General features: G+C 40.9%; 1 protein-coding gene across 3 annotated transcripts in view; it reads left to right on the forward strand.

The window, feature by feature from the left end:
• The window catches only part of Nell1 (neural EGFL like 1), an 829,837-nt gene that overhangs the window by 329,341 nt on the left and 492,578 nt on the right, over window positions 1–7,918 (forward strand). The window lies entirely within an intron of this gene.

Below are 7,918 nucleotides of genomic sequence, written 5' to 3' on the forward strand. Positions count from 1 at the left end.
TTGGGCTTAAAATTCAACTTATTTTCATAATCACAGCACATGCTGGAGAAGACACATCAGATGAAGGTGTTATTATTGCTAATTGTAATCTCATGCCTTCAAAGGAGCACCTGTGTGGATGGAAGCTGAGTCGCTTCTCCATGAATGAGCATCGATTGCATTATGGATGTGCTATGCTTTCCCTTGCTCCCGTGCAGAGCTAGTTGCCTGGGAGATGTGAGGTGCAACTCTCAGAGTGGTGATAGGCTCATTTGCAAACTTGTTGATAGTAATCATGCTATCAAAAGAATGAACCATTTGCCTTGAACCCCTAGGGAGTATGTGTTTGGGCTGACCCCAGAGAATGCCATGAGAAGTGAAATGAACTCCTGGTCCTAGCAGCAAGCTTTCTCTCCCCTTGGGCTTTCTTGAATATAACAGCCTTTCCATTCAGGGCTAGATAAATTAATCCCGTTATGGATATTAGATAGTGGACCTAACTCTATCTCCTGGAAACCAGTAGCATCTCCTAGCACACTGGTCACAATCAAAAATGTCTTCAGACATTTTCACATTTCCTAGGAGGCAAAATTACTCTTGCTTGGAAAAAATGACCCTGGCTGAAATTCAGGGTACTTAATATTTCATATATGGAGGATTATGTAATGCTGTGACTCTCACTAATGACTCCATAGTGACCTAAAGTAGTGATTGGTGAAAAGAAAATTCCCAATGTTGTCCTGTGATATCTATACATGCCTACACACCTGAGCACACCTGTATACATATGTACTTGTCATAAATAGTATACACACACACATACTCACACACACACACACACACACACACGTACACACCAAACTCCTTTGTGTCTTCCTACATTCATGCTTAGGGTATGGGTAGTGTGCAGCCATACTGGGTGCACCATACTATCTTTGCCTGAGATATGGTTACCATGGAAGTTTTGCTGAAGGCAGTGCCTTGACCCCTTCTTACCCTACAGGACACCCATCTGCTTATTCACAGGAGACATGCAGGATCTATTTGAGGACTGGCTTATCAGGCAGCAGTAAGCAAATGAAGACAGGTGGGCTTTATCTCAGTTTTTTTTTTCTGGTAGGTCTCAGAGCTATTTTAATTTGCACCTTAACAATGACTAATTGTTTCCCTAGGGCAATGTGGTGTTACATAGAAATGGCTCTACCCAATTGGTAACAAGAAAATATCCCCAGTGCCATGGATACTATCTAGGCCCTTGCACATGCTGGGCATGTGCTCTACCACTGAGCTAAATTCCTAGTTCTAAAAATACTTTTTAGGAAGCTGTCTTATAAAAGATGGTTACTTAGTTCTTAAAATTAATGTCATAAACTTTATTTTTATCTCAGAATGTCATTCATTCATTTATGAATGAATGAATGAATGAATGAATGAATGAATGAATGAATGCAACAGTTTAGTGTCAGCTGTGTGTCTTGTGGCACTTGCTGAAGATACCACCTAAGCCAGGAAGAGAAGATCACTTTCCTTAGTGAGCTTTTGTTGGGGACCATGGTCTATGAACTGTTTGCCTGTACAGTCTTTTCTGCTAGGTTGTTATGCTGAGAAGAGTTCTCCTCTTCCATAACTGCACTGCTGACGTCTTACTAGTCAGCTAGCTGAGGGCCTTCTGGTCTCCTCAGGTTTGAATTGTGATAGGCAAGAAGATACTCTTCATAAGAAGAGTGCAAATCTAGCTTTGTGATTGCACCAATCACAGCCTCTTTCCCTCCGTTAGGACTCCAGGGCAAGTGCTTCCTTCTGGCTGAAGGAAAAATAATTGTAGGATCATCTAAAGCAATGGTTTGCAACCTTCCTAATGCTGTAATCCCTTGATACAGTTACTCATGTTGTGGTGATCACCAACCATAAAATTATTTTCATTGCTACCTCATAACCACTTTTATTTGTGCTTCATACAGTTGCTCCTGTTATGAATTGAATGTGACTATCCATGTTTTCTGATGGTCTTAGGTGACCCCTGTGAAAGGGTTATTTGACTCCCAAAGGGTCGCAACCCACAGGTTGAAAACTGCTGATCTAGAGTATTTACAGGGGCTTGTGATATCAGAGCCCAATATCACTGTTTGAAACAGCTATGCTTTCAGGAGTAAATGTTTCTTATGTAGCCTTCAGTTTTCTCAAAAGATCCATGGAGTGGTCTGTGACCATGGATGACATAAGAATAGTCAAGTTGGCTGTTAGATCACCAGTCCTTCTGGTCAAGGTAGTCAGGGAAGCAAATCAAGTTGAATGGCTGCTAATTAGAGGGCAACTTGCCCCAACTCTCAGACTTTGCTTATTTACAGGAAAATGAACACAAAGAATAAATGCTTTCAGTAAGGCCTCAGAGAACTGATTATTAATTCTCAGAATGATTTCTAGCAGTATATTTTATATTGCTAAACACCTATATAGTTTACCCAAGAGAGGTGAATTCCCTTATCTGTCTGAACCTGAATATCCATTATAAGTATTCACACTGAACTCGATGAATGATAATTAAAGGATCATTGCTGTTCTTTATTGAACTTCCACTATAACAAGCCTTCATGTGCTTTGTATAAAATGCCCCGTTTCATTATTACAGGCTTATAAATTTGGTATTATTCTTCTCATTTCATAACTAAGGCAGCAGAGACTCAGAAAGTTAGGATAAATTCCCATGGTCACAGGGCTGGGAAGAAGAAGATCTGGGCTTGGATCAGGCTGAGAGTAACTGATTTTGAGTAGGTGTATAGATATATGCATAAGTAGATGAATGGATTTACTGTTTAGGACGTTTAAATCTATTTCCAAATCATCATCTATTATCAATGTATCTTTCATTATCCTATCTATATATGTGCTTATGTGTCTACTTATCTATGCGTCTATCTGTCAGTCTATCTATCTATCTATCTATCATCTATCTATCTATCTATCTATCTATCTATCTATCTATCTATCTATCATGTACCTATCTATTCTATGTATCATCTATAGCTTTAACTTTCTGTCTGTATATCATCTATATATCCATCATTCTTTACCATTTTGAGTCTATCCCTTACACATCTATCACTTTCTATTTATCTATGAGCCATACTTATGTGTACACCTAGTCAATCATCTATCTGTCCAACTGTATCATCACAATCATGCATTCGTCTCCTTGGCTTCCTTGCTCTTTTCCTTCTCTCCATCTCATCTTCCCATTTTTCACCCCTGAGTATTTTTTTCTTGGACAATTCTTCTCAATCTCCTTTCTGGTTCCTCTTCACTCTCTAATATGTAAAGTTTGAAGATTCTCAGAGCTCTCTTCATGGGCTTCTATTTTTGCTTAGAGTTCTCCTAATGACCTCGTAGTGTGTTCTGGTACTAAGAAGTATCGATGAACAGATTATGTCCATATTTAGAAGTCTAGACCTGACCCCTGCATCTTGAATTCATGTGCTTTACTGGTTAGTTTGTATCTACATTTGTTATTTTAAGAGCAGGCAAAGCAGATCATGTCTTAAATGGCGTTCTAGCTACTCCTCAACATATACCCTCCAACTTACTTTTCCTTCAGCTTTTCCACAGTTAAAAGCAATCATCCCAGTTACCTAGGCTATAACCCTGCAGTCATTTCTGATTCTATTTTATCATTTTATAATTTAATTCATTAGCACATCCTCTGATCTCAGCCTTCAAAATTATCTGGAATTGTTCTGACCAACTCATATACTGTGAAATGACTCTTAGTTGTGCTGTTCCTGCATCTGCCTCTGCATCCTCCAGTCTTTATACTCCCATGTTGATAAAACCTCATGACAGTATAAAGCACACCATGCCCAGGTCACTCTGTAGAATCAACCTGTGAAGATCCTTCCCAGCCAGCTCTGCCCTTCCTCTGAACCCATCTCCTAACTTTTCTACACTTACCCTGACACACTGGCCTCCTTGCTGGTCTGCCAAGCAGCCTCTCCCTATGGGCCTTGGCAATGACTTTCTCTTCTGTATGGTTCATTGCCTCTTGTCGTCAGTGTCTATTCACATGTCACTTGTCAGTGCAGTCTTTCTGATGACTCTATCTAAAGTTTCACATCCTTCCAACTCCCTGGCTTCACTTCTTTGTATTTATAACCTCCATTGCAACCATCACTACCTAAATTTACAATTCACTATCAAATTGATTTAACAGTAGACAGTTACCTATAGGAAGGCAGAGGTTATTACCATTTGTGGTCATTGTCTCAACCCCAGACCAACACCCCATATATTCTATGTACTTGTTAGATCTCTGTTGAATGGATACATGGTGGTTTCACTTGTCATAAAACATCATGTCGAGGATTTTGCATTTACTATCGCATTGTCTAAGGGTCATCATAATTCTTTAAACAATCCTACTGCATGTATTTTACAGATGAGAAACTTGAACTTACAGAGGTTAAGTGTCTTGTTCAAGGTTACACAGCTAAGTATAGACACGAGTCTTTCTAAATTTCAAAAACACATGCTATAAATAATTGTATTTTTTCTGACATTTGTTTTCAGTACAGACACCTGTACCTCTGCCAGCCCCCTTCCCCTACCTCCCCACCCCAAACATAAAATTTTCTTTTGGTCCATTTCCTCTTGGTGGACTATAATACTTCTTTCCTAGTGTCCTTTCCTAGTGTCCTTTTAAGGATAATTAGGTATTCTTTGGAAAAATGAAGATAAATTGAGGGTAACACTTACTTTTTAAATTCCCAGTGAGAATTAAAGCAATAGGTTTGGAGAAGGCTTAGGATCACCATTTGTTTTAAGGGTTTGGGGGAAAAATAGCAGTTCTTTTTCAAAATGTGTATGTATGTCACATATGGCACATGTATACAGTGTCTGCAGTGGCCAGAAGGGGGCACCAGATCCCCTAGAGCAGGAGTTATATGTTACTGCAAGCCACCTGCTGTGGGTACTGAGAACTTAGGTCCTCTGGAAGAGCAGCAAGTGCTCTTAACTGCTAAGCCACTTCTCCAGTAGCTCATTTAGCCTTTCTAAGGTGGTAATCAAATCAAACCTGCAAATCAGAACTGCAGCCAGACTTACAAAACATCTTGATTTTAAATCTCATAAGAATTCCCCTACCCACCCCAGATACTCCGAGAAAGCAGGTATTAGTTGTTTCCCCATGTACTTCTAATTTCCTACCTAGTTTGCAAGCTCCTGCCAAGCAAGAAACCATCACTATTGCATCCTGTGATGCCATAGTGACTACTAAGAAAGGTAAACACAACCTCATTTCTGCCAGCAGCTGCAAACCATTAGTGATGTAGGGAAAGAAATATCCAAGTTGGTGGAAGAAAGGAATACGTACGTGGCCATAGAAAGTCTCCCTAACATCATCCCTTGGAATATGGTGTTGGAATTTACTTGCCTTTCCTCTTGGGGATGTCAGTAGGAGTGTGTACCCATATGCTTGCTCTGCCCCTCCCAGAATCACTTCACTTCAGCAGTAACCACCTCTCAAGGTGAGGAATTCTTGGAACTAGAAGGGCTGAGACTCTTAAAGAGAACTTTCTCACAGCTTCCAATTCCTAACCTCCTCAACCTTCTGCTTTCTTTTGATGTTATACAAGATGCAGTTTAGGATGCCTACAGCTGGTACAGATGTGCTACTGTAACCATCCATACTGTATTTTCAAACCCTCTGCTGTAATCCTAGTATGCCCTCAGGGTTGAGAATACTCCTTTCAACCATTTCTGGCCTTTGTGCTTAGAGAGTCATTTCTTCCCGCAGGCAGAATGCATCTGAGCCAGAGAAATCTGGTCAATTCAGGACTAGAAAACATTTGTGAAACATATGGTCTTTAGATAAATGACTTCATACAGAAGATATAATTGATATTGTCATTTCAAAGGACAATAAATGCAGGTAGAACCCACTAATGAAGGAAAAACCTGAGATTCACAAATCGCTTACTTCACCATATACTTCTTCATGAATCTGCAGAAACTGCCCCAATCTAGTTCTCTTCTAGCCTTCCACCCTCCCTACTCTTCCCTATCCTGTGTCTCCATATGCACCGTTCCACAATCTCTCTGTTCCTTTCTTCTTTAACTTGTATTTATTCACATTTACACTCTTGCCTTATTTCTCTCTTGGCCAGTGTACATACTATTATATTTCATCCTCGTTGCAATATTTCTTGCAAACTTGTGTCTCCAATAAGCTATTTTAAAATAACATTAACTGAATTTTTTTCCATTCCTCTTCATCTAAAACACTCTCAAGATTTTACTTTTTACTTAAGAGATTCCCAGAGATGTTTGCATACTTGGATTTTACACGGCCTCTCTCATGGGTTGTTGGAACTTAATGAAAATAGAGCCCCACCTCTGCCCATGCCCTGTTACTAGATAAATTAGAGTCACCCATACCAGTTCATGCTTCTTCCTCATTCTCTCATCTGACTTGTAAGTGTGGGCTTTAACATTTCTAATACCAAACACAGAAGTGCACAGATTTTCTACCTGTGCTGGAAAAAACTGTGGTTATAGCCAGATCCCTGGCTTCCTGTAGGTACTATGTCTAGGTGATCAAGACTGACTCGTTTTCTTAGCCCTCATTGTTGTTCACTGGAAGGGAAGGCCAGGGGTTTGTCCTCTACTGATGGGAAAGTTAAGAATCATTGACACACACATATCGAGTGAATTAAAGCTTCCCAAAGTCTGCACTGTCTCTCTTTGATGTATATCTTTTCAGTTAATTTGGCACTTGTTTAAGCTTGGCTCGAGTGTCCCAGGTTTGTGCCGTGTGCGAACTCCATCTCACAGGCTTGATCACCATGTCTGCCATCAACAACATTACCCAGACCATTATCACCTCTCCCTTCCCCCTCCATCACCTCTGCCCTTCCTTCCTACTTATCCCCTTGCCTTCCTCCCCTTCCACCAGTGACCTTCTCCCTTCCCCTTCCCCTCTCTTCCTGACCTCTCTTCTTTTCCCCTTCTCTTCTCCTTCACCCCTCCCTCTCCTCGTCCTTCACCATCACTGTGGATACTCAAAGGCACCCATAAACCTTACTGAGCTTCCAATCCCTGTGGATTTATTAAGGTATGATGAGTTCACTAATGTTACATTGACTTTCTGCAGTCCAATGATGCTGTTGTTGTTTTTCCTGAAGCGATCTGGATTCGGGCTCATGCTCTCAAAGGGAAGCTGGAGGATACGGCAGAGATGGGTTGGATAAAAGGTACAAAAGGATATCTGCTTCAAATTAGAGCAAGAATCACCTTCTACATTAGCTCCATATTTCCCTCTTCATTCATCCATTTCTCTAACAGAAAAGAAATGGAAAAACCATTAAGCGCTTTTATTTTGATGGCAGGTACATTATAACTGAAAATAAGATTGAAGATCTTGAAATTTCCACATGCTCAGCAAGACTGTTTTTTTGGAATGACCTGCTGAATAGGTACTTGAAAGAGTGCCAGTTCCAAAGTAAATGACGTGATGGGGCTCATCAGGATATATATTAGATGACAGGTGTGCACGCACTGTGAAAGTGGTACCCTGTGTGCTCGATGTTAGCTTGTGAATTGAACTTTAAAATCCCATTAGATGTTTCTTTAGGGGTCAGCAGAAGAGTCTTAGTGAAAGGGCTTCCGGTGTGGGAAAGCTGTCACTGCTCTGGTGGGTCAGGTCAGGGAGCTGTGGATGGCCAGAAAAGATGGAATGCATCTCTGCGGTTGCGTGGTTTGCACTGCTCCAGGAAGCGTTTGACCTTTTGTTTGCACAGAGGATTGTTAAAAGATGAAATGTCAGGAGGCTGGGCTGCCCCCTTTGAGCAGAAACTCAGGGGATTAGAGTCCTGTCCCCTTCCTTCCTCTTTACCCCCGTCCCCGTGTGTGTGTGTGTGTGTGTGTGTGTGTGTGTGTGTGTGTGTGTGTG

The sequence above is a fragment of the Grammomys surdaster genome, unplaced genomic scaffold (genome assembly GCF_004785775.1).
Source record: "Grammomys surdaster isolate TR1022 unplaced genomic scaffold, NIH_TR_1.0 125635, whole genome shotgun sequence".
Taxonomy (NCBI): domain Eukaryota; kingdom Metazoa; phylum Chordata; class Mammalia; order Rodentia; family Muridae; genus Grammomys; species Grammomys surdaster.